Source organism: Jaculus jaculus, chromosome 6, assembly GCF_020740685.1.
Source record: "Jaculus jaculus isolate mJacJac1 chromosome 6, mJacJac1.mat.Y.cur, whole genome shotgun sequence".
Lineage (NCBI taxonomy): Eukaryota > Metazoa > Chordata > Mammalia > Rodentia > Dipodidae > Jaculus > Jaculus jaculus.
The window spans coordinates 44,371,329-44,398,296 of record NC_059107.1 but is presented as its reverse complement, the minus strand read 5'-3'; the positions used below and the strand labels follow the sequence as shown (position 1 = coordinate 44,398,296).

The 26,968-nt window shown below is 44.9% G+C and overlaps 1 pseudogene; it reads right to left on the bottom strand.

The window, feature by feature from the left end:
• Positions 1–725: 725 nt before the first annotated feature.
• On the bottom strand, positions 726–8,115 carry LOC101609580 (annotated as a pseudogene).
• Between the last annotated feature and the right edge of the window lie 18,853 nt (positions 8,116–26,968).

Sequence of the window (26,968 nt, the reverse complement as noted above, 5' to 3'; positions counted from 1 at the left end):
AGCACAAAGAAACAAGTACTTCTGGGTTAGTACTCCATAGTAAGGAAGAAATACACAATTAACGAGGAAACAAAGCAAGGAAAGAGAGCTTCATTATTAGCCAAGATAAGTGTTTTTTGTTTGTTTTTCACAGATCACCGAAAACTTCAACAAATCAGTCATACACTTGGGGTGATCAGACAGACAGACTTAAAACAGTCATGCAGTGAATAACTTTCTTAAGATCCTGAAGGTGTCTGGAGGTGCTATAAAATAAAATAAAATAAAATAAAATAAAATAAAATAAAATAAAATAAAATAAAATAAAATAAAATAAAACACAACACAGGTAAGGAACAGGAGGCCTGTCTCAGCATTTCTTTTTTTTTTTTTAATTTTTAAAATTTTATTTATTTATTTATTTATTTATTTATTTATTTATTTATTTATTTGAGAGCGACAGACACAGAGAGAAAGACAGATAGAGGGAGAGAGAGAGAATGGGCGCGCCAGGGCTTCCAGCCTCTGCAAACGAACTCCAGTCGCGTGCGCCCCCTTGTGCATCTGGCTAACGTGGGACCTGGGGAACCGAGCCTCGAACCGGGGTCCTTAGGCTTCACAGGCAAGCGCTTAACTGCTAAGCCATCTCTCCAGCCCTGTCTCAGCATTTCTGAAAGGCATAATCTATTACTATTAATAAACCTTTCTGGATGGATGTGGACAGGAGTGTGGTGACTTTTCTTCTTTTAAAGGACGAGACCTTCATGGATTGGCCCCTCCAACTCTGGTGATTCCAGCTTCAAGGCTCAAATGCTCCAGTGTGTGATGAAAATGTTTGTTAATCTGCTCTGTTTCTTCACTGGACTCAATGTTTGGGAGATCTTGAATCTTTTGGATAATTGGGTTCAAAACCTGGATTGTTAATGCATCGTTTTCTTTCTCATAAAAATAGATGGTCTGTTCAGACTCTAAAAAGCTGTACTTGTAGAGAGGGGTCCATGCACTGTTTTGCTATTTTTAGAGCTTTCTTTAGGCACTCCATGACCCTTTTGCCTCCATGAAGCTCCTCCCCGTTTCTGCCAGACCAGAGGGATGTGCTCAGGTGCTCACAGCTCAAGGTTGGTCAGGATTTTCCAGGGTTTTGATGCAGCAAGTGCACACTGAATCCTCAGGGGCTCATGATCTAAAGCACTTCGTCCTCTCAAAGATCCCAATGATCAAGGCGATGGCAGCCAGCTGTGCTTTGGAATCACTGATTTCATCTCCATCCAGAGAAAATGCCTGGGACATAAATTCATATGCTTCTGTTTCTTGATTTTCAAGCCCAATTTCTCAGCCAGGGCTCCTTGAAGAAAGAGGCTCAGTGACAACTAAGCCAGCTGAGCTTGGATCAAAGCACTGATCATCTGGTGAGCAAATGAAAAAAAAAAAAAAAAAACCATCTCCTGGCATTTCTTTTCCCACTTGTCATCCACTTTAGAATTCTCTTGGTATTTAAAAGCCAGCTAGTAAGCTTCAAATACCAAAGGTGGCAGTGTGAACTGAATCTACTGGTTTCCACCAGCTCCAAAATGCCGCGCTGTGTTCAAAATCAAGCACTGCCGGTCAGGATCATCAGACCGCAGATGAATGAACTGGTCGGCAAGGTTCCGCTCATCAGCAAAGTCTCCTGGATCATGGTCTTTTGTCTTGTTTTGTTTTTTTGAGGGAGGGTCTCACTCTAGCCCAGGCTGACCTGGGATTAACTGTGTAGTCTCAGGGTGGTCTTGAACCCATGGCGATCCACCTACCTCTGCCTCCCTAGTGCTGGGATTAAAGGCATGCGCCACCACGCCCAGCTTTGGATCAGGGTCTTCTATCGGTTGGTCTAGCTGATCCTGAACCAGTGTGAACACCAAATTCATTATGGAATCTGCCTGGTCTTGAGAGACAATTTCTGTGTTATAATCCAGAACATTACTGAGTACATAACAACGCATGCTCTTTCTTGCCTTGTAGTCAAAATACTCAAAGAGTAGGTGGAAATGTTTTAATTTTAAAACTAAAATATTATATCAACAGGTATCTTCAAAAGTCTGGTAAACTTTGAAACTGTGCTCCTGGTAGCAATGTGTTCAAGGTTAAGCTAATTGAATGTCTTCCACTGTTGTTTCTAGAACTTTATCAACATAGTCCACACAATCAGGGTAATATGAATGAGGTGACTTGTAAAGAAACAATGTCCTCTGATGGCATGTCTTGTCTAGACTGTATCACTGCAGCCACCTATTGTGAAAATAGGTCAAAAAGTTGAATCTCTGGGGCTGGAGAGATGGCTTAGCGGTTAAGCGCTTGCCTGCGAAGCCTAAGGACCCCGGTTCGAGGCTCGGTTCCCCAGGTCCCACGTTAGCCAGATGCATAAGGGGGCGCACGCGTCTGGAGTTCATTTGCAGAGGCTGGAAGCCCTGGCGTGCCCATTCTCTCTCTCTCTCCCTCTATCTGTCTTTCTCTCTGTGTCTGTCGCTTTCAAATAAAGAAAGAAAGAAAGAAAAAAAAAAGTTGAATCTCTGTTGGGATGCCAACTCCATCTTCATGATGAGAAATAAAGCAAAATTTTCAAGGAAATCAATAACTATGTTTTTCACATTTACATTTTGATGTAACTCAGCACAAGCACTAAGAAAAGGATACAAAGTCTGGAAATGGATTCATCAGGAAAAACCTAAATAATATACTCCATGAGATATTTTCTTCAGATAAAACATCCATACAATTGACAACGTGCTCCAAAATGTCTGTTAAAACAATCTATAACATTCCACATTTACACTTTTTTTTTTTTTTTTTTTGAGGTAGGGTCTCACTCTAGATCAGGCTGGCCTGGAATTCACTATGTATTCTCAGGGTGGCCTCGAACTCACAGTGATCCTCCTACCTCTGCCTCCCAAGTGCTAGGATTAAAGGAGTGCACCACCATGCCCAGCTTCTTCTCCTTCTCCTCCTTCCTCCTCCTCCTCCTTCTTTTTCTTCTAAAAACAAGCATTTCTATTTATTAGAGAGAGAGAGAGGGAACGAGAGATTGGGCACACCAGGGCCTTTAGCCACTGCAAATGAACTCCAGATGCATTCGCCCCCTTGTGCATCTGGCTTACGTGGGATCTAGAGAATCAAACCTGGGTCCTTGGGCTTCACTGGCAAGCGCCTTAACCACTAAGGCAGCTCTCCAACCCCACATTTACATTTTTCAACTAAGGCACACCAAATTTGTTCCCACTAACATTCTCAGCGCTTATCCTTCTCTTTCCCTTTTTCCCTATCTCAACTATGTCCTTGATGCTGCACTTGACTCACAGCTTGTTCATGTCTGCCAAGCTGAGTAACACAAAACCCATGCAATCAGAGATATCGCCAGGTGTTTCTTCATCTGTTGGCTCTCTGAAGAAGGTAATTTCGATAGAAATAAAGCTCTCAATGGATGCTGTACACCTCGGCACAGTTCTATCAGATCTTTCAAAATATCTTTCCTGGAAGCCTTGGGATAATGTTTCCGGCATACTGCACAAGTTCACAGAGATCTGCTACTTTTCTTCCTTTAGCAAGTCCATCGGTCAGGTAGACAGACTCCAAATAGTGCAGCTCATCAGAAATAGCCATATAAAGTTCATGGCGAGTCTTTGGTGAGACATAGAAGTCCGGAGTTCACCAAGCATATTAGAAGCATACTTTGGAGCATCCATCAGCTTGTTTCTGTCCAGGCATCTCTTCATCAGGAATGACTGGCCAGTACAGCTGCATCCAAGAGCTTTTCCTGCTCATCAGGAGGTGACTGCTGTTTTGTAGGCGTGGTGACTCAGGAGCCTGTAGCAAGTGCCGCCTGCTCTGTAGTGCCTGAGAAAGTTCTAAGAGAAATAAGTAAACCAGCTAATATGTTTTACTTAATTTTTAAGCTTCATTTAATCTTCCATTGTCATAAATTATGTCCTTTGAAAAGCCATAGAATATATATGTGTGTGTAAATATATATATAAAGATACTGTAAGGACATCCAAACAAGACTGTGTCTGAAGAAGGGTACACATCTTAGATGTTTACTGTCCTTTCTTTCTTCTTTTACTTTTTTTTTAAATTTCTTTTTTTAATTTATTTATGTGAGAGAGAAAAATAGGCGGGGCAGGGGGAGAGAGAGAGAATGGGCACGCCAGGGCCTCTAGCAGCTGCAAATGAAGTCCAGATGCATGTGCCCCTTGTGCATCTGGCTTACATGGGTCCCGGGGGATTGTACCTGGATCTTTTGGCCTAGCAGGCAAATGCCTTAAATGCTAGGCCATTTCTCCAGCCCTCTTCTTTTCTTTTTATCTAAGGTATGGTCTCACTCTAGTCCAGGCTGACCTGGAACATATTCTGTAGTCCCAGGCTGGCCTCAAACTCACAGTGATCCTCCTACCTCTGCCTCCTGAGTGCTGAGGATTTAAGGTGTGTTCCACCACACCTGGCAAGTGTACTGTCCTCTTTTTGAGCATCTCTCTCCCTACATGTCCACGCTTAAATCTGACACATTCTCATACTCTCTCTTTCTCTCCCTTCCTCTCTAATTTTTTGTTTGTTTTTGCTTAAGTTTTTTGTTTATTTTAATTTATTTATTTGAGAGTGACAGAGAGAAGGAGACAGAGAGAGAGAGAGAGAATGGATGCGTCAGGGCCTCCAGCCACTGCAAATGAACTCCAGACACATGCGCTCCTTGTGCATCTGGCTAGCGTGGGTTCTGGGGAATCGAGCCTCGAACCGGGGTCCTTAGGCTTCACAGGCAAGCGCTTAACCGCTAAGCCATCTCTCTAGCCCTGGTTGTTGTTTTTTTTTTTTTTTTTTTTTGAGGTATGGTCTCACTCTAGCTCAGGCTGACCTGAAATTCACTATGTAGTCTCAGGGTGGCCTTGAACTCACGATTCTCTCACCTCTGCCTCCTGAGTGCTGGGATTAAAGGTGTGCACCACGATCTGGCTCTCTCTATAATTTTTTTTTTTTTTTTTTGAGATGTAGTCTGCCTTGAACTCTTGAGCTATGTAGCAGCCAACGAGGACTTCAAACTCCGGATTTTTCTGCCTCTACCTGCGGAGTGCTGGGGTTACAGGCATGGGCTACGTTGCCCAGTGCTATGTAGTGTGGGGATTTGAAAGCCTATCTGTGTGCCAGGCAAGCACTCTAGTAACTCTGCTACATTCCCAACCCTATCTCTTATCTCTACTTAATAAACTCATCTTTGCTTCATTCTAACTCACCCAGAAATTCTTTTCTGCGGCATAGTCAAGGCTCCTGCTTCACCAGGTGGAGGCCCTTAAGGAGGGACCCCCCCTCTGGCCATGAGCTCACCACTGCTGATACTTGGAGCCAGCAGAAAATATGAAACTTGAAATTCTGCCTTTATGGTTAGCTTAAGTCTTAGTTTGCTTCCTTTGATTGGTAGACAGGAGATCCAGGAACATTTAGGGCAATTGGTTTCCTTCAGAATTAACTAAACCTTTTTCTTTTCTTCCCCTGACCCATTGCCCACATGTAGCAGTGGTCTTGGCAGAAGCTGCCAAGTGAGCTCCACAAACTTCAGTCCATCTGGAGCTGGTGTTGATGAGTGAGGGACAGCCATGGCACGGGAGAGCTGCTGGTCGGACACTTGGATTTAGTGGGGGGAGGGGGTTTCAACCCAGAGCTGGGGTCCCAACAAGAGGCTCCTTTGTCTGTCCTTACTGTTGTCTCATTAAATGAATTACCACCAAGGCGGCTAACCCCAATGACACATTCGATTGTTGTCAAGAGTCCTGCAGAAATCTGCTGTGGATACAGAAACATGCGTCCCTGTGGAGACTGGGCTGCCCACAGCAGTTAGGTGCCGGCCACCACAGGCATCCACTAAAGCCACAAAAGCAGCCAGCTTGTCCAGCCTGGCTTCAGAATTTCAGGAGCAGGGAGCCTGCGGGGTGGGGAAGTGTACTATCCCAGAGCACAGGAAGCTGCCTTGGGCTGAGGGTGCCGCACACAGCCTTGCCAACTCCAGGTAATGAATGTGCACATGCATCTGCTCATCTCATTACAGCACTGCCCACCTCACCCCCGTGTTTAGAATCCTGCTCTAGCCAGGATATGGTGGCAGCACTTGGATGGCTAAAGTAAGAGGACCGCAGAGGTTTGAGACCATTTAGGCTACAGAGTATGTTCCAGGTCAGCCTGGGCAAGAATGAAACCCTGACTCAAAAAAAAAAAAAAAAAAAAAGCCAGTAAGCTAGATAGAAAGGAGATAGAGGGCTGGAGAGATGGCTTAGCGGTTAAGCGCTTGCCTGTGAAGCCTAAGGACCCCGGTTCGAGGCTCGGTTCCCCAGGTCCCACGTTAGCCAGATGCACAAGGGGGCGCATCGTCAGGAGTTCGTTTGCAGAGGCTGGAAGCCCTGGCGCACCCATTCTCTCTCTCTCTCCCTCTATCTGTCTTTCTCTTTGTGTCTGTCGCTCTCAAATAAATAAATAAATAAATTTTTAAAAAATAAAATAATAAAATAATAGGATGGTATTGTATATATGTAAGTAGAAGAACAGATTAATGGAGATGAAAAGGCCTAAGTGAGGTCAGGGGAAGAGATTGAGTAAAGGAAAGGTGGGGGAAGGGCAATCAAAATCAAAGAGGATATAAATAAGTCCTATGGAAACCTACTTTTTTTTGGACAATGGAACACTTAGGAGCCATAGATTGTTACTAGAAATTTTCAATGCCAGGGATGAGATACTTACCAGTGAGCCGTTGGCCAGGGAGGTCCCTGATGCCCCCCAAAAACATTGTAGGCCATTGCTGAGGCCCTTGGTTTCCCACCAGGATAGATGGTAAGACCCTATTGCTGAAGACTCCACATACTTGGGCTGCAAGGTCACTGAGAAATCCTGTGGGAACTGAGCTGATAACCTCCTCCATGTAGACCTGCTGACAGAAAGCTGGAAGATATCCAACAGTGGACACTGCAAGCCTTATAATTGGCCAGCCAGGCAAAATGAGCCAATGGGTGCAACAGTGGCACAACTGCCCTCTAATTGGGCTGGAGGCCCGCTCCATGGGAGGGAATTCATCCCTGATACTGAAAACTTAAAAAAGGTGTAGTCATGAGCCCTAGGGGTATAATGTCTGCTGCTGTCTGGCTAAATGTATATACTATGCTGACCAAACTACCCAGTAAGCACTTCTCTTAATGTTCATACCCTTATATTAATGCTACTCTCACTTTTGGTAAGAGAACCTTCTCTTTTCAGGTGGCAGTGACCTTGGGATGACTCAGAAGGCACCATGGTGCTGAGAAATGACAAAGGAGTGGTCAGCACTGCAATATCTCTATCACACCTTCCAAAGCTCAGGGTCTAATGCGGAAGTGGTGGCAGAAAGAATGTAAGAGCCAAAGGAAGGGTAGGACTCCTTACAACATGCTACCTCCAGACACAAAATGGCCTGGATATCCATGACCTCACAGTGCCTGACACTACCTACGTAAGACCATCATAATAGGAGGAAAAGATCATGACATCAAAATAAAAGAGAGACTGATTGAGAGGGGGATGGGATATGATGGAGAATGGAGTTTCAAAGGGGAAAGTGGGGAGAGGGAGGGCATTACCATGGGATATTATTTACAATCATGGAAGTTGTCAATAAAAAATAAATTAATTGAATAAAATATTTTTTAAAAAAATTACAATGTTCTAGTTCATGTCCTGAAATCACCAGGCATGTGTCTAGTTGGCACCCACCTTCCAGTCTACCTTCACCTCCCCTCCTCGAGGCTCCTCCCACTGCCCACTGCACCACCCGGCCTTGAGACGGGCGGAGGTCGGGGAGCTGCCCTAGGATTCTCCTGGGGCTTCACACTTTTTTTTTTCTTTATTTCTTTTTTTTCTTTTTGTTTCAATGTGTGTGATTACTTCTGAAGCAAGGATTTCTTCCTTCTTTTCTTTCTTTCACCCTTTTTATTGACAACTTCCATCAGTATAGACAATATACCATGATAATTCCCTCTCGCTCCCTCCATCTTTCTTTTTTTAGGTATAGCCATTGCCATTATATTTAAACGTGAATTCCCCAGTCCCTTCTGATCTGAGCAGTCAGGAGTCACAGGAGACATACTCACCTGCCATGTTTTAGAGAACCATGGCAATGTCTTACTTTTGGTTTAATAAGAAAGAAAAAAGAATGAATACAATCTAGCCTGGTTGTGTTTTTTAACCGAGCATAGTGGTAAAATACAACTTAGTTTGTTTTCTGGAGAAAATGGCCTGCCCAGGACCTGTGGAAGTTCCAAGAGAACTCTGAGAGGTGGCACCTACAATCTGCATTCTAGCCAGCCCTGCTAGGTGTTCTGATGGATCCACAAAGCACCATGGTTTGGCAGTGGATGTGGAGGGAGGTTGGAAGAACAGAGAGGTGAGGAGAGAGAGAGAGAAACCTTCAAGAGGAGAAGGTTTCAGGGAACATCTGAGCAGACTGGACTACACTGGATCATTTCAAAGTCTGGCAGAATCAACTTCACAAATGTAGAAGCATCTGGAATGCCCCAGGGGTAAGAGACACTCCCAAAAGAGGAGGAACGAAGCTTCATGATCAGCAGAGATGGCATTGGGCTGTGGCAGTCGGGCACACTTGCTCGGGATGCAGACCTCCCTTGCCCTGTGCTCTCTGCCTTCCCCCAGCCCCAGAGCTTAGTTCCTGGTGAGCTCTCCAGGAGCCTCTGCCTTGACTGGGCCATAGCTGTCTACCTCCTGATTATCATGACTGGGCCCTGCTCCGTCCTTGCCAGAGCTAGGTTAGTGGAAAACAGTGTGGCTGGCGGGACAGCTAACGCACCACCTCCACTCCTGTTGGTTCTTCTTCCCGGATGGGCTGTTGTCATTTCCAGAAAGTCTCTTCTGAAACCAGCACTCTAAACCCCTGCCCCTGTCCCCACTGGAGCAGAAGAGGCTGTCACATAGATGAGTTCCCTGGGTCAGGGACAATATGCATACCACACAGATCCTGTTAAAGCCCCTTAGTAGGTGCTTAACTTGTGCAATGGACAATGTGCTGAGGCAGTAGGTTTGCCAGGTGTTTGAGGCCAACCTGAGTCACAGAGTGAGTTACAGGCTAGACTGAGCTACAGAGTGAGATCCTGCTCCAACCAAAAAAAAAAAAAAAAAAAATGGGGCCAGAGAGATGGATTAGCAGTCAAGGCATTTGCCTGCAAAGCTAAAGGACTCAGGTTCAGTTCCCCAGGGCCCATATAAGTCAAATGCATAAAAATGGTACATATGTCTGGAGTTTGCAGTGGCTGAAGGCCCTGGCACACCCATTTTCTCTCTCTCTCTCTCTCTCTCTCTCTCTCTTTCAAATAAATAAATAAATAAATAATTTTTAAAAGAATGAACCATATTTAGGCTTGGGAATACTGCCCAGTGGTGGAGAGCTCCCCTAGCATGTGTGAAGATCTAGGTTCAATTTATCATAGAAAAAAAAAGTAAGCCATAACAGTGGATCAGAGTAACAAGGGACTGGCTAGTAAGAAGCAACCAGAATGCTAAAGAACGTAGGAATGGCATCTAGCCCTAGGACTGGCATGTCCCATGGGATGGAAGAGTTGCAGGATCTGTGCCTGCTGGACTTGCTGGAAACCAGCTCTCTAAAGTGCCAGGGCAAGCTGCTCACTGAGAGGTGTCCCTGAAGGTACTTCATGATAAACTGCCACAGTAGGGTGCCAGGAGGAGCTGGTGGCCTCTGACCACTATGGGAGCCGGGACCTGGGGAAGCTCACTTGCAGCTGGAACCTATTGGAAAGAGGAAGTAGACTGGCACCAAGCAAAGCGTTCTTCCTGCAGTGACTCTCTAGCACTCTCTACTGACAAAGGCAAATTTGGAGCCAAAAGATGATGATCACCTGCACACCCTCAAACTACTGTAGTATGCTCAGGACGAGAAAAGGCTATCCACTGATTTTCACAGGACTCATATTACCTGTAGCAAACAGTTGACATTCATCTACAATTAGAGTTTAAGCAGGTAGAGGCTTGCCTGATGGGTGCCCAGATGGCATGCATCAAAGACTTTTGAGAACTCATACTCTTTGACCTAGAATTTCCACTGTTAGGAACCTAGATAAGCAGATGCAAATAACTGTTCATTATGAGATAGAAAAAGTTAAGTCTGATGCCAGAGGAATAGATAAATAAGTTACGGTATGCTTGCAATGTGGAATATTATGTGGTCACTCAGCACCATTTTAAAGTGACAGTTGCTGGACATAGTGGCGCACATCTTTAATCTCAGCACATGGGAGGCAGAGGTAGGCGTATCGCCATGAGTTTGAATTCCAGGTCAGCCTGGGCTAGACCGAGTCCTACCTCAAAACAAAATTAAGTGATAGCTAATGGAATGAGAGTATTGTCATGATATTATGTAAAAAGGGACATGTACAAACACTAATCTGTCTGTGCTGTATTCCTGATTACATTCAACTTAAAAAGGGCGCCAGATGTGGTGGTGCATACCTGCAATCCTAGCACTTGGGAGGTGGAGGTCAGAGAATTTGAGACCATCCTCAGCTACATATTAAGTTGAATCCAGCCTGGGTGCATGAGACCCTGTCTCAATTAACTAAGTAAATGCCCCCTCCCCCAACGGAAACTAAAAAGGCATAAATAAAAACTAAAAGGGGGCTTGCAGAGATATCTTAGCAGTTAAGGTGCTTGCCTGCACAGCCTAAGAACCTAGGTTTGACTCTCCAGAGCCCATGTAAGCCAGATGCACATGGTGGTGCATGCATCTGGAGTTCATTTGCAGCACCCGTTCCCTTTCTTTCTCTCATAAAACAAAAATTAAAAACTTAAAAGGTATCCATGCATATAACAGAAGGAAATGGTAATGGTATTTATATCTAGATAGTGGTTAATTTCCCATACAGTTGTCTGTATTTTCTGTTTCCTAGACTAAGCATATGCTACCTTCATAATTACAAATAAATGGAAGCTGGGTGTGGTGGCACATGCCTTTAATCCCAGCACTTGGGAGGCTGAGGAAAGAGGATTGCTGTGAGTTCGAGGCCAGCCTGAAACTACAAAGTGAATTCAGGTTAGCCTGGGCTAGAGCAAGACATAATCTCAAAAAATAAATAACTAAAATTTAAATTAGGGTTGGAGAGATGGCTTAGCAGTCAAGGTACTTGTCTGTGGAGCCAAAAGACTCAAGTTCGACTCTCCAGGTCCCACATAAGCCAGAGCCAAATGCACAAGGTGACACAAGTGTGCAAGATTGCACATGCGCACATGCACACATGGTGGCGCAGGCATCTGGAGTTTGAGTGTAGTGGCTGGAGACCCTGGTGCACCTATTCTGTGTGTGTGTGTGTGTGTGTGTGTGTGTGTGTGTGTGTGTCTCATTTGAAAAAAAAAAAGCCAATCTGTTGGGCTTGCCTCAAAAAAAACAACAAATCTATCTATCTATCTAGATAGACAGATAGATAGATATAGATATATATAGACCTGGAATTCACTATGTATATATATGGCTGGAGATATATATATACACACACACAGATATATACATATATATATATATATATATATAGCTATATATAGATATATAGATATATATGACCTGGAATTCACTATGTATATATATGGCTGGAGAGATGGCTTAGCGGTTAAGCACTTGTCTGTGAAGCCTAAGGACCCTGGTTGGAGGCTCAATTCCCCAGGACCCACATTAGCCAGATGCACAAGGGGGCGCACGTGTCTGGAGTTCATTTGCAGTGGCTGGAGGCCCTGGCGTGCCCATTCTCTCTCCCTCTCTCTCTGTCTCTTTCTGTCTGTCACTCTCAAATAAATAAATAAAAATAGACAAAAGTTTTTAAATAAATAAATAAACTGGAAAGTGCATTTAAAGAAATCAGCTACTCCAGCATTGAGTAGTAAGAGGAAAGGCTGATCTAATCCATTCCTCCTGGAGTTTTACAATCAAGATCCAATTCCTCTCTGGGAGCACAGACCTCTAACTGCCTATTGACAGCTCCCCTAGGGTGGGAGCCTTCTGCTCATTTCATTTCCTCTTCCTATATCTCTCTGGAATCTTTTCTTCCTTTGTTCAAGAGAACAAAAGCATGATGCAGCAGTGTGATAAAACCTGTTCCTGACAGCAGTTCCTCAGTTTATTTATGGACTACAGAGCCAGCGCCTCGCTGTGCCTCCAAACTCCCTCCTGCTCCGAGATGCCTGCAGTTCATCTCTCTCTCCTGTTCCCTCTGAGACAGTCACTGACACGAAATTCCTTTCTCTCAGATCTTCACTTGCCAGATCAGTGTTCAAGAAAACCACTGTTCTTGTGTTGTTTTTTTAATAACAGAACTCATACGCTGACTTCTCTGCAAGTCGTATAAATCTTTCTCCTTTTAATAACAAAACTCAGCTATGGTAAAGACAGGCATGCTACATAACAACCAACCATAACATTCATATTAAATAATAAAGCGCATACCTCTTAATCGTAGCACTTGGGAGGCTGTGGTAGGAGGATGGCCACAAGTTCAAGGCCAACCTGGAGCTACAGAGTGAGTTCCAGGTCAGCCTGGGCTACAGTGAGACCCTGCCTCAAAAAGACAATAAATAAATGATAAAGTACATGAATCTGTGTCCATTTCAATGGTGTCCTATGTAATAAAAAGGAATTCAATCTTCCTAGGGCACTCAATTTTTGCATGTGGTTATGTGTGTAGTGTATGTGTATGTAGATGTGTTTATATGTATATAGGGGTGTGTGTGTGTGTGTGTGTGTGTGTGTGTGCATGTGAAGGTCACAGGTTGATAATGGGTGCCCTTCTCAACTACTCCCCACCTAATTTATTTAATTATTACTATTATTTATTTATTTATTTTTGGTTTTTCGAGATAGGGTTTCACTCTAGCTCAGGCTGACCTGAAATTCACTATGTAATCGCAGGGTGGCCTCAAACTAATGGTGATCCTCCTCCCTCTGCCTCCCTAGTGCTGGGATTAAAGGTGTGCGCCCCCACCCCCAGCCCCCCATCTTATTTTTGTTTTAAACAAGATCTCTCTCTGATCCTGGAACTCACCAATACAGCTAGACCAGCCAGTTAGCAATCCCCAGGGACCTTGCTGTCTCTACCTCTCCAGGATGAAGATTAGAGGTATTTATCACCATGCTTGGCTTTTACAGGGGTGCTGGGGATCCAATTCAGGACCTCATACTACACAATATATCAGTTATTTTCTTGTTGCTGGAGCAACATACCTGACCAGAAGCAGCTTAGGAAAGGGAAGAGTTCACTATGGCTTACAGTTCCAGAAGGCAGAGTCCATTGTGGAGGGGAAAGAGCATGAGTTTAGCTCCCCTCATCACAGCCACAGGGAGAAGCTGAGCCCCAGCACACAGTTTGACTCCCCAGCACCCACAAAAAGCCCAATACACAAAGAGGCACATGTATCTTCAGTTTGTTTGTAAAGACAAGAGGCTCTGATGTGTCAATACTCTTTCTCTCTGCCTCACTCACAAATAAATAAATAAAGTAGTTAAGGTGCTTGCCTGCAAAGCATAAGAATGCTTGTTTGAATCTCCAGGTCCCATGTAGCCAGATGCAAAACTCACCAAGCATGCAATGTACATGCACACAAGGGGATGCATGCATCTGGACTTCACTCATGCTTGAAAAGCCCTGGTGCGCCCATTCTCTCTATGTCTCTGTCTCTCTCTTTCAAAAATAAAATTTTAAAAATTTTAAGTATTTTTAAAAGTTCAAAGTTGGGCTGGAGAAATGGCTCTGCAGTTAAGAGAGAGAGAGAGAGAGGGAGGGAGGAGAAAGAGAGAGAGGAAGGAAAGAAGGAAGGAAGGAAGATAGATAGAAGGGCTGGAGAGATGGCTTAGCAGTTGAGGCACTTGCCTGTGAAACCTAAGGACCCATGTTCGATTCTCCAGGACCCACGTAAGCCAGGTGCACAAGGTGGCACACACATTTGGAGTTCATTTGCAGTGATTAGAGATCCTGGCATGCCCATTGTCTGTCTGTCTCTCTTGCTCTCTCTCTCTCTCTCTCAAATAAATAAAATTAATAATAATTTCAAAAATTATTTTAATAATAATAATAATTTTAAAAAAGAAAAGACAAGAAGAGGAAGGAAGGAAGAAGGAAAGAAGAAAAGAAAGGAAAGATTTTTGTAAAAAGAACAATTTGTGGGCTGGAGAAATGGATCAGTGATTAAAGGCATTTGCTTGCAAAGCTTGATGGCCAGAGTTGATTGCCCAGTACCCACGCAAAGCCAGATGCCTAAAGTGGTGCATGCATATGGAGTTCATTTGCAGGGGCTAAAGGTCCTGGTATGCCTATTCATTCTCTCTCTCTCTCTCTCTCTCTCTCTCTCTCTCTCTCTTTCACTCTCTCTCTCTCCTTGCAAATAAATAATTTAAAAAAAATTGAGCCAGGCGTGGTGGTGCATTCCTTTAATCCCAGCACTCAGTAGGCAGAGGTAGAAGGATCACAGTGAGTTTGAGGCCACCGTGAGACTACATAGTGAATTCCAGGTCAGCCTGAGCTAGAAGGAAACCTTGAAAAAACAACAACAAAAAGGAATTTGTGTTCTTGCTATCTTAGCCTTCACTGGGTTGGGTCTTGCCCTCAGAACATCTTTCCTATTATCCCAGTGTGAAGCATTGGCTTACCTTTAATATTTATTTATTTATTTGACAGAGAGGAAGGGAGAGAATGGCATGCTAGGGCCTCTAGCCACTGCAAAGGAACTCCAGACACATGCACCACCACGTGTGTCTGGCTTACGTGAGTTCTGGGGAGTTGAACGTAGGTCCTTAGACTTAACAGGCAAGTTCCTTAACTGCTAAGCCATCTCTCCAGCCCTGGCTTATCCTTAGTGACGGTAATCTCTTTGACAGTTACAGACGAAGCAGCTGCAGCATCTTTGCCTAGGACTTCAAACTTGCTTTCTGCTGTGACTAGCATGGCCATGACCTGTTAGGGGAGATGCAAGGACCAGAAAGACAGACAGACACAAGTGAAAGCTGGGATTGGGTGGTCTGCAGGCTCTGCTGGAGACAATGCAGCACGGACTTAACAGTGTTTGTTTAATTTATACACGAGCAGAAATGCTTTGGCAACAACTTTCTCTTATCAAGTATAGAGAAAGCAAGGGACCGGGGCAAGGTCAGGTGCTGTAGGAATGAAGCAGCTGCAGACTGTTTTGCTGCATGTACTGTCTTCTGTCAAGGTCAGGCCCATACGAACAGCCCAGGTGGAGGGTTAGGAGGGGCTGTACCCCGCTCTGATTTGTACCAGCGCAGCTAGAGGTCGACATGGCTGCGCCTGTGTCAATTGCTCCTACTGGTTATGGCTCTCTACAGCTTATTTCTATGTCAATTCACTTATTTCTTTGCCAATCTTCACAATTTTAATTCCTTTCTTCTCTGTATTTTGTTCTTTTTTATTGTAGATCCCAGTAAGAACAACTAAGGGAATCCACACCACAGACTCAATATTAGTCTACCTTGCACTTTCTTCCACCAATCATGTCAGTCCATCACTTTTAAATTTAGTGACATTTGAGTTCTCAGGACGTGGGCAGAATTCAGTCACATGGACTGCCTTCAGCCCAGTTCCCAGGGAAGTCCCTCTTCCCCTCTGGAAGCTGTTGAGTCAAGTCTCCAGAGTTCATATTGCCCTTGGCCTTCTGGCCTTTCAAACTCTCACCAGAATGGCCCAAGCTCTGTTTACCGCATCGTAAGGCTCCTCTAGTCTAACGTTCCAAAGACTTCCACAGTCCTCCTGCAAACCAGTTCCAAAAGACTAATGACCATGTGGTCAGGTTTACCATAACTAGTGTCCCACTTCTCAGTACCAATTCTCTTTCTTGTTACGCAAGAAAGGAGGTTATTTTGGCCTACGGTCCCAAAGGGAAGGCATAGCAGGGGCAGGAAGCCAGCATCTGATCACAGCAGCAGCAAGGAAGTAAAGAGATGAATGGTCCGTGCTCAGCTAGCTTTCTCATTTTTATGCAGTCCAGAAACCCAGCCCATGGGTAGGCGCATCCAACAGCTAGGAGGGTCCTCAGACCTCAACTCACCTAACCTAGAAAATTCCTCACAGACATGGCCAGATATTTGTTTCCATGGTGATTCTAGATCCTGTCAAGTTGACAGAGAAGAACTGTCACACATGTTGAGCACTTTACCAGCTGATCCATCTCCTCAGCCCCCTCCTAGCACACACTTTTTTGGTTCATTATTTATTTATTTATTTATTTATTTAAGAGCAACAGACACAGAGAGAAAGACAGATAGAGGGAGAGAGAGAATGGGCGCGCCAGGGCTTCCAGCCTCCGCAAACGAACTCCAGACGCGTGCGCCCCTTGCACACACTTTTTTTTAACTTGATTTTTTTTGAAGTAGGTTCTTGTTCAAGCCCAGGCTGACCTGGAATTCACCATGTAGTCTCAAACTCATGGTGATCCTCCTACCTCTGCTTCCCAACTGCTGGGATTTAAGGCATGTGCCACCACACCCAGCTACAACTTATTTTATTGGCAATTTTCATACATGTTCATAATGTATTTTGATCATAATCCTCTTCCATTACTTTCTTTTCCCTTCCCCCATGCTTCTTCCACTGAACCCCTCCTTTCAAACTAGTCTCTCTTCTACTTTGAGGTCTTTTTGTTGTTGCCCTCCTCCACCATCTACAATGATATACGGATGAGCCCAGTATTGTGCAGGTAATGATAGCCACGGTGGGGTTATGAGTGCAATGGCCACTTTGTGTTCAGAAGACAGCATTTCCAAAGCACTCACTCCTCCCCAGTCTCTGGATCTTATGTTCTTTCCACTGCTTCTTCCATAAAACTCCGAGTCTTGGTAGATGTGATAAAGACATCTCACTTAGCCCTGAGCACTTAATCATCACTTCTTCTCAGCACCTTGATGAGGTTTGAATCTCTGCAGTAGTCACTGCTGTCTGCAAGGAGAAGTTTCTCTAACCAAAAGTGAGAGCAACTCTACTTTATGGGTATAAGCACAATCGCTTATAGGGTAATTGGATGGACACAGCATACCTATCTATCCAAACTATGGTAGGAGCTTCCCTCTTCCTAGGACACTCTTAATATGTCACCACGTAACAAGCTTCTTCCTGTTTTCAAGTCTGACAGTCTGATGGAAGGCCAGCGACTTAATGACAGATGTCCCTGAGGAAAGATTGCAAAAGAAAGCATAATGGAAAGGGCTGGAGGGATGGCTTAGCGGTTAAGGCATTTGCCTGCAAAGCCAAAGGATCCTGGTTTGATTCCCCAGGACCCACATAAGCCAGATGCACAAGGTGGCACACGTGTCTGGAGTTCATTTGCAACAGCTGGAGGCCCTGGTGCACCCATTCTCTCTCTATCTCTCTCTCTCAAATACATAAAATATATTTCTTTAAAAATTGAAAAAAACATTTTAAAAAAGAACAATGGAAAAGTTAGAAGATGAGAAGCTGCAGGACTCTCCCTGGCTGCCTTGAATACAAGAACATCGGCTGAGCAGTCAGCTGACCCACAGCTATACCAGCAGAGACGTCTCGATCACTTCATGGACGGACGCCTCGAGCTGACCACTGCTATACCAGCAATGCCATCTTGATCACTTCATGGACGGACGCCTCGAACTGACCACCGCTACACCAGCAATGCTGTCTTGATCACTTCATGGACGGACGCCTCGAACTGACCACCGCTACACCAGCAATGCTGTCTTGATCACTTCATGGACGGACGCCTCGAACTGACCACCGCTATACCAGCAATGCCGTCTTGATCACTTCATGGACGGACGCCTCAAGCTGACCACCGCTACACCAGCAATGCCGTCTTGATCACTTCATGGACGGACGCTTCAAGCTGACCACCGCTACACCAGCAATGCCGTCTTGATCACTTCATGGACCGGTGCCTTGAGGAAACTACATCACCATCACAGCTGCTTGCTCTGGCTCTTCGATGCTCACCCTAGCCACAACTGTTTCCGTCTGCACTAGACTCTTTTGCTAACACAAGCTTGGGTGAACTCTAGATGACCCTGCAACTCTTTCTGTCCGGGCTACAGGGGAGCACTTCTCCTGATGGCCTGGCAGAAAACTGCTAGGACTGGTACAAAAGGGACAATAGCATGATCATTGTAAATACTTACCTTTGTTTGTTGCATGAAAGGTTTGCTGGGCTTCGTGCAAACAGCACTTTCCCGGCTGTACACGCAGGCTTTTCCGATTACTTGGTCAGCTGACTGGGAGACTCTGCAGGGTTCTGCTCCCCTCCCCCCACCCCAGTGTTGCCACATCAAGCCCATTAAAAGGCTTCTGTGGAGAGGTTATGTTCCTGCCGACTTTTAGTGGAGCCACCGAGCTGGAAGAAGCCACAACAGCAGCAACAGTGGAGCAGAGGCAGCAGCAATGGAGTTGAGCAGGGGCAAGCGGCAGGGGGCACAAGTGCTGATGTGACCACTGCTGGACAGCTAGAGAAGAGGTGGGGCCACAGATAACAGCCGCAGAAGCTGGGGAGCCCTGGGAACAGTCTGGCCTTGACAGTGGTCCAGGTGGTGCCATGGTGGCAGCTCAGTAGAAAGCGGTTACAGAGGCTGCAATAGCATGGCAAGAACATCCTCAGAGAGCATCGGAAGCCAGGGCCGTAAGAGTTGAGGACCCCCACCCCCACCCCGCCACCCTAGATCACAGGATGTAACACCAGGGGCTGTCAGGAGCTCAGGACTCCTGACTTGCTAGGCCCATGTCAGCTCTACCAAAGCTTGCTAAACAGCTGTAACGCTAGAGGGCGCCACCTGCCGCTGCACTTACCTATGCGCTGTCATGGCACGCTGCTGTTAAAAGCTGAGGGAGGACTGGAGAGATGGCCCTGCCCCTAAGGCATTTGCCTGCAAAGCCTAACGACTGGGTTCAGTTCACCAGTACCCAAGTAAAGCCACATGCAGAAAGAGGTACATGCATCTGGAGTTCGTTCATTTGCAGTGGCTGGGGGCCCTGGCATGGCATTCTCTCTGTCCATCTCTCTTCTATCTCTCTCTGCTTGCAAATAAATGAATAAAAATATTTATTTAAAAAAGCTGATGGATACAAAAACTGCCTAAGACCAACAATGAAAGAGCTTCTTGCCTACCCATGCTTTTTTTTTTTTTTTTTTTTTTTGAGACCAAGTCTCATATATTCCAGGTTGGGTTAGAACTCACTATGTAACTGAGAATGACCTTTATTATTATTATTTTTTTTTGGTTTTTCGAGGTAGGGTCTCACTCTGGCTCAGGCTGACCTGGAATTCACTATGTAGTCTCAGGGTGGCCTTGAACTCATGGTGATCCTCCTACCTCTGCCTCCCGAGTGCTGGGATTAAAGGCGTGCGCCACCACACCCGGCGAGAATGACCTTTAAACGCATTAGAATCTTCACCTGTCTCTACCTCCCAAATCCACCATCACGATTTACCCATGATTTTTATCTGTATAGACCAAAAGGATCCAAGCCAGCTGATTGGTTTCATTGGAACAGTCTTGTTAACCTTCCTATGGTTCTGAAGTGACATATGGAAATAGTCAGAGGTTCCCAAGCTTTCTTTCCCACTGTTGTAGCCAGCTCCATGTTGCTGGGATAAACATCCAACCAGACACAGTTTATGCAAGGGATGGGTTTATTTCAGGCTTGCAGATCCAGAGTGTGGTAGTTTTAATGTATCTCCCCCAGTAGACTCAAATGTTGTGGTGTGGTCACGAGTCGATGGAGGCCAGGGGTGGAATGTGGTACTTTGAATGTGATAGTGTAAATGTATGGCTCCATAGAACCAGGCATTTTATTAAATTTTAACTTGTAACTTTTTTCTTCAGCTGCCAGCCTGGAGGAGGTGTCACTGGAGGAGATCCTGGAGTCCAGCCCTAAGGTAGGTTTGGAAGTGGATCTCAATTCCAGCCCAGAAGTGTGGCGAGATCAGTCTGAGCTCTGGTGAGTTTGTGTCTTGCTGCTTGATGGAGTTTGCTTGCTGCAGTTTTTCTCTCCATCTGGATCTGTGGAAGTGAGCAGCTTCCTCCACCATTGATGGAGTTCCCCATATTCATAACTTCCTTCTATAAACTGTGGATGGTTGGATGTTTGTCCCAGCAACATGGAGCTGACTACAACACCCATTAAAAGGTACAGGAAGAAGGCATCGTGGTGCTGGGAAAAAGTGACAGGAGTGCTCAGCAGTGCAATATCTCTATCACACCTTCCAAGGCTCAGGGTCCATTGTGGAAGAGGTGGTGGAAAGAATGTAGGAGCCAAAGGAAGGGTAGGACTCCTTACAAAGTGCTCTCCCTCAGACACAAAATGGCCTGAATATCCATGATCTCACAGTGCCTGACACTACCTACACAAGACCATCATAATATGAGGAAAAGATAATGACATCAAAATAAAAGAGAGACTGATTGAGAGGGGTAGGAGATATGATGGAGAGTGGAGTTTCAAAGGGGAAAGTGGGGGGAGGGAGGTAATTACCATGGAATTCATGGAAGTTGTTAACAAAAAATTAATTAACTCTTAAAAAGGTACAAGCGCTTGTCTGTAGCTTAAGGACCCTGGTTCAAGGCTCGATTCCCCAGGACCCATGTTAGACAGATGCACAAGGGGCGCAAATGTCTGGAGTTTGTTTGCAGTGGCTGGAAGCCCTGGTGTGCCCATTCTCTCTCTCTCTCTCTCTCTCTCTCTCTCTCTGCCTCTTTCTCTCTCTGTCTGTCACTCTCAAATAAATAAAATAAAATAAAGGTACAAGAGAAAAAGAGGGGAGGGGGAAGGAGGGAGAAAGACAGAGACTAACTTCTAGCATTTCTTGGTCATAATATGGAGATACTGACACACACACAAAAAAGTGTGACTGGCTGGGAAAATGATTCACTGGCTAAAGGTGCTTGCTTACAAGGCCTGCTGGCCCAGGTTCAATTCCTCAGAACCCACAGAAAGGCACATGCAATATGAAGGTTTCTGATGCAAGAGACCCTGTCTCAGACACCTCAAGGTTGTCTACTGACCTTAACAAGTATGCTGTGGTATGTGCACGCATGCACACACACACACAGAAAATCTAATTTTTAAAGTAGCACGAGCCTTATGATTTTGGCCATCCCAGGGCACAAACCAAGGAATCTCGCTGTTATGAATATGATGGTGCTTTTCTTATCTCCCTGTTCACAGTGGACATTCTCACTCCATAGCTGCTGTGGGTAATGGTCGCTGATGAGCATTCACTGGAAATTGCCCTGGCAGTGAGGAATTACCCCATGGGCAGGGGCAGCCCTCACAGTCAGTGACTTGCTTATGTAGGGGTACAGAGATTAACCTCCTTTGCTTATTGTCATTAATACTCTGATGTTATTTGTTTCTGAAAACACGCAGTGAGATGGGCAAAGCTGGCATTTTTTTTCTCCCTGCCTGAAATGCACAGAAGCCTGGCAAACTGTGCCCAGTAAAAGAATGGTGCTTATGCTGTAGCCAGATGCTTTTCTCATTCCATCAGGGAGCAGAGCCAGGCAGGGTGGCCACCACCATGACCTGCTACCCCTGTGCACACAACTCAACCACGTTTCCCATGCTACTTACCCCTGGGCCAGGCCTTGCAACTGAGTCTTGGATAATAGACTGCAGAAGGAGGGATGTCTCTAATTCCAGACCAGTCTAATCTGAAGTTCCACCTATGTGCAATCACAACTCCTTCACCTTAGTGACCTGCAGGACCTGTACTAAAGAGAGTGGTACTGCCAAGTATGTTTTAATTCCTACATCCCTCTGTTTGTGGCCATTAATGTTTACATAGGGCTAAAAAAAAATCATCTATGGGGGCTGAAGCAGTGGCTTAGTGGTTAAGGCACTTGCCTGCAAAGCCAAAGGACCCAGGTTCAATTCCCCAGGACTCACATAAGGCAGATGCACAAGGGGGCACATGCATCTGGAATTCATTTGCAGAGGCTGGAGGCCCTGGCATGCCCACTCTCTCTCTCTCTCTTTCTCTATCTCCCTGCCTATGTCTCTCTCTCTCAAGTAAATAAAGAAAAATAAAAATATTTTTTAAAAATCATCTATGGCCATACCACTCTAAATGTGCCCAAAGTCACTTAATCTTGGAAGCTAAGCAGGGTTGGCCTGGTTAGTACTTGTATGGGAGAACACCTAAGAATACCAGATGCCGTGGGTTTAAAAAAATAAAAAAATAAAATTGGGGTCTGGAGAGATAGCTTAGTAGTTAAAGGTGCTTGCTTGCAAAGCCTGATGACCTGGGTTTGATTCCCCAGGACCCACATAAAGCCAGATGCACAAAGTGGTGCATGTGTCTGGAGTTCATTTGCAGTGGCAGGAGTTCGTGGTATGCCCTTGTTCTTTCTTTTTTATTTCTTTCATTTTTTTTTTTTTTTTTTTTGGTTTTTCGAGGTAGGGTCTCACTCTGGCTCAGGCTGACCTGGAATTCACTATGTAGTCTCAGGGTGGCCTCGAACTCATGGCGATCCTCCTACCTCTGCCTCCCGAGTGCTGGGATTAAAGGCCTGCGCCACCACGCCCGGCTTCCTTTGGTTTTTTGAGGTAGGGTCTCACTCTAGTTCAGGCTGACCTGGAATTCACTATGTTGTCTCATGGTGGCCTCAAACTCACGGTGATCCTCCTACCTCTGCCTCCCAAGTGCTGGGATTAAAGGCGTGTACCACCATTCCCTTATTCTCTCTCTCTCTGTCTGTCTCCCTCTCATAAATAAATAAATAAGTGAAATTTTAAAGCAAAACCAAATCTGAGCAATAGCTCCATCAGGAAAGTGCTTGTTGTTCAAATGCGAGGGCATGAGTTTGGATCCCCTGTATCCATGTAAATGCCAGGCATGGAGTACGTGGCTGAAATCCCAGGTCTGGGGAGGTGGAAATAGGCAGACACTGGGGTAGCTGGCTTGGTAAAGTAAGCCGGGGCATTGCACCCATGAGGCAAGCACCCTATCCACTGAGCTACTGCCCTGGACTTTGTTTCCCTTTTTGTTTAGGGGACATGCCAATGCCTCTAGCCAATGCAAATGAACTCCAGACACATGTGCCACTTTATGCATCTACTTACATGGGTCCTGGGGAATCGAACCTGGGTCCTTAGGCTTCATAGGTAAGTACTTTAACCACTAAGCCATCTCTCCAGTCCACGATCTTGTATATATTTTGATTGATTGTGCCTAAGTATTTCACCTAGGGGACTGCTAATGTAAATGACAGTGTCTTTAATTTGCAATTTCTTTTGTTCCTTGCTGAAATAAAGGAAAGCTCTTGAATTTTAAATGTTAACTTTGTATTCTGCAAGGCTATTGCTATTGGTTCCAGGAAAGATTTTGTTCATTTGTGGTGTCAGGGGGGCCATGTTCATTCTCCCTCTCTCTCTCTCTTTTCTCTTTCTCTCTCTTTGTCTGTCTCTGTCTCTTTCTCTCAAATAAATAAATAAAAATATTGTTTTGTAACTTTATTACTAGAGAGATCGAGTGAGAAAGAGAAGGAGAGAATTTCCAGGGCCTCCAGCCACTACAATCAAACTCTAGATGCGTGTGTCACCTTGTACGTGTGTGCGACCTTGCGTCACCTTGTGCATTTGGCTTACATGGGATCTGGAGAGTCGAACTGAACATTGGTCCTCAAACTTCGCAGGCAAGCACCTTAACCACTAAGCAATCTCTCCAGCCCAATAAAAATATTTTTAAAAGAGTTGGAAGCAAGTGGGGAGCCAGACACAAGGAGCCCAGCAGCAGCAATGGCAGAAAGAGACATGGAAACCCCTCTTTGCACTTGACTTTTGGCACTTCTGACATAGCCCTGGATCCAAGCAGCTGTGGGACGTGTTCAGAAACCCTCCCACCGTGTCAGCAGCTTGACAAGTGCCCTCTCAAGAGACTCAGAGCAAGTGTGAAGGGACTATATACTGAAATCTGTCCAGCTAAATATCTTTGATGTGGGGAGGAAGCTTTCAGTCAGAAGTGCATAGTATTCAGAGAGGTGGAAACCTGGCCAGAGCTGGAACGCGCAGAGGACCTTAGACACAGGCTCCAAGCAGTGTGCTGAAAGTCAGGAGGGAGCTCACAGGGGGAAGAAGTATCAAGAAATCAGACAGATCTCAAATGATACCCCTCAGGGCCTTGCCAACCTGACAGAACCTAGGATTGCCTCTGGGCATGCCTTTGAGGGTTTGTCTAGATTAGGTTAGCCTCTGAGCCTCTTTTGAGGGATTATATAGATTAGCTCAGCCTCTGGATGTGCCTATGAGGGATTATCTAGATTAGGTGAATTGCTGTGGGGAAAGCCATTTTAGCATTGGCTGGCACCATTCCATGGGGTTCTGGAATTGTAACTTGGAGAGAGCTCTGTCTGAGTACCAGTATTCATGATTCTCTGCTTCCTCACTGGAGACTGACTGTGAGCAGCAGCTTCATGTTCCTATAACCACTCCTTCCCCACACATCTGGATGATAGCCCCAGAACTATAAGTCAAAGAAAGAAAGAAAGAAAGAAAGAAAGAAAGAAAGAAAGAAAGAAAGAAAGGAAGGAAGAAGGAAGGAAGGAAGAAAGGAAGAAAGGAAGGGAGAAAGAAAATCCTTCCTGCCTCCCTTAAATTGCTTCTTGCCTGGCATTTTATCAGAGCAATGAGAAAGTAACTGATACAGAAAATTGGTACTGCTGGACGTGGTGGTGCATGCCTTTAATCCCAGCACTCGGGAGGCAGAGGTAGGAGGATCACCGTGAGTTCAAGTCCACCCTGAGACTACATAGAGAATTCCAGGCTGGCCTGAGCTAAAGTGAGACCCGACCTCGAAAAACAAAACAAACAAAAGAAAAGAAAATTGGTACTGAAAATGGGATAATTCCTGTGACAAACCTGACCATGTGATTTACAGGGTTTTGGAACTGCTTTGTGAAAGGAATGTGGAAGAGTTTGAAAGTTTGACCTAAAAAAATCACTTGAATGTTGTAAGCAGAGTTTAATGGGCTGTTCTAGTGAGAGCTTGGAAGACAAGAATGCTGAGAGAAACGTAGATAGAGGAGACCTGGCTCATCAGATTTCAGAAGGGGGCAAGGACTCTATCAGGAACCCAGCAAAACCCCACCTACTGGAGACTCCATCTTATGAAAGTCCAAATTTATTTGAAGGAAGAGCACCTTAGCTGCAGAGGTTCCAAAATGGAACACAACTTTACAGGAAGTATTTTGCCAAGGCCAACCTGGAAGGCATACAAAGGCTGCTACAGCTGTGGTCCAAGGGGCCCAGGTACATTCCAAACTGGCAGCAGAACCTGGCAGCATCATCTACATCTGATTTGGGAGGCATAAAGGAATCAATACACAGGGTATCATACTCCATGGGTACAGCATGCCACTGAGACCAGGCAATGTGTGGCAGGGTTGGAGTCCCTGCAAGGAGGCCCTCAAAGGTCAGTGCATGAAGCTATGGATGGTGAACCATAAATTTCACTGGAGATCCTAAGATGTTGGAGATGCCAGAACCATAGGATGTTGGCTAAGGAAAGTGCATGTTCAGAGTGGAGCTCCCCCATGAAAGAGGCTATGAGTGCTGCTGTACGTAGAGAAGGAGGAGTAGAGCCTCCCTTCAGAGTCCAAGTGATTCCATCGTCAGTCTCAGATGCCAGACATGGGGCTGCCAGGCTTAGTGTTTGCCCTGTGGAATTTTGCTCTTGCTTTGTCGGACAGTTCTTTGCAATGCCTTCATTCCTCCTTTGTTGGTTAGCAATGTTTATTCTATAATTTTCTGTGTTAGAGACATGTACTTTGTTTGTTGATGCTTGCCTGAGTCTCAAACTACTCCATAAAGTAGGAAAGGACTAAAAGCTTTTTAAATTTTTATTTATTTATTTATTAGAGAGGAGGAGAGAGAATGGGCATGTCAGGGCCTCTAGCCACTGCAAATGAATTCCAGACACATGTGCCACCTTGTGCATCTGGCTTATGTGGGACCTGGAGAATGGAACCGGGGTCCTTAGGCTTCACAGGCGAGCACCTTAACCACTAAGCCATCTCTCTAGCCCTGCTATAAGCTTTTTGACAAAGTTAATGTTATCCTGATACCAAAACCAGAAAGACACACACACAAAAAAAAATAGATTGAGCTATATTTATAGATGATGACCATGGATGCAAACATTTTTGACAAAATACTTGCAAACCCAATTCAGGAACAAGACCAAAAGACCATTCACTGTGATCAAGTTGGTTTCATTCCAGAGATGCAAGGATAGTACAATGTATGCAAATGAATAAATATAATACATCACATAAATGAATTCAAGGGCAGAAGTCATATCAATAAATACAGAAAAGGCTTTGACAAAATCCAATATCCATTCATGATAAAATCCCTAAAGAGGCAAGGAATGTACAAAACATATCTCAACATAATAAAGGTCGCATATGACAAACCTACAGCCAACATTATATTAAATGGGAAAACTCAAAGTATTTGCACTAAAATAAGCAGCAAGACAAATGTGTCCACTTTCTCTACTCTTAGCAATACAGTGTGTAAAGTCTTAGAGCAAATACAAGAGAAGGAAATGAAAGGTATATGAATAGGAAAAAAGAAATCAAAGTATTTTTATGTGCCCATAAGACAATTGTGTACAAAAAGGACCCTAAAGAGTCCACTAGAATGCCCTGGGGGCTGACAGACACACTCCACTCAGAGGCAGCAGTACACAAAATCAACCTACACAAACCAGCAGCCTTCCTATATGCCCATTCAGTTACCTCAAAACACGCCTTGGAGTAAATCTAACCAAGGAAATGAGACACTTCCCCAATGAAAGTTTTACAACACTGAAGGAACAAAATGAAGAAGACTCCAGAAGATGGAAAGATACATCATGTTTGTGGACTAGAAGAAATAATATTGTGAGAATGACTTTTTTTCAAATCAATGACTTT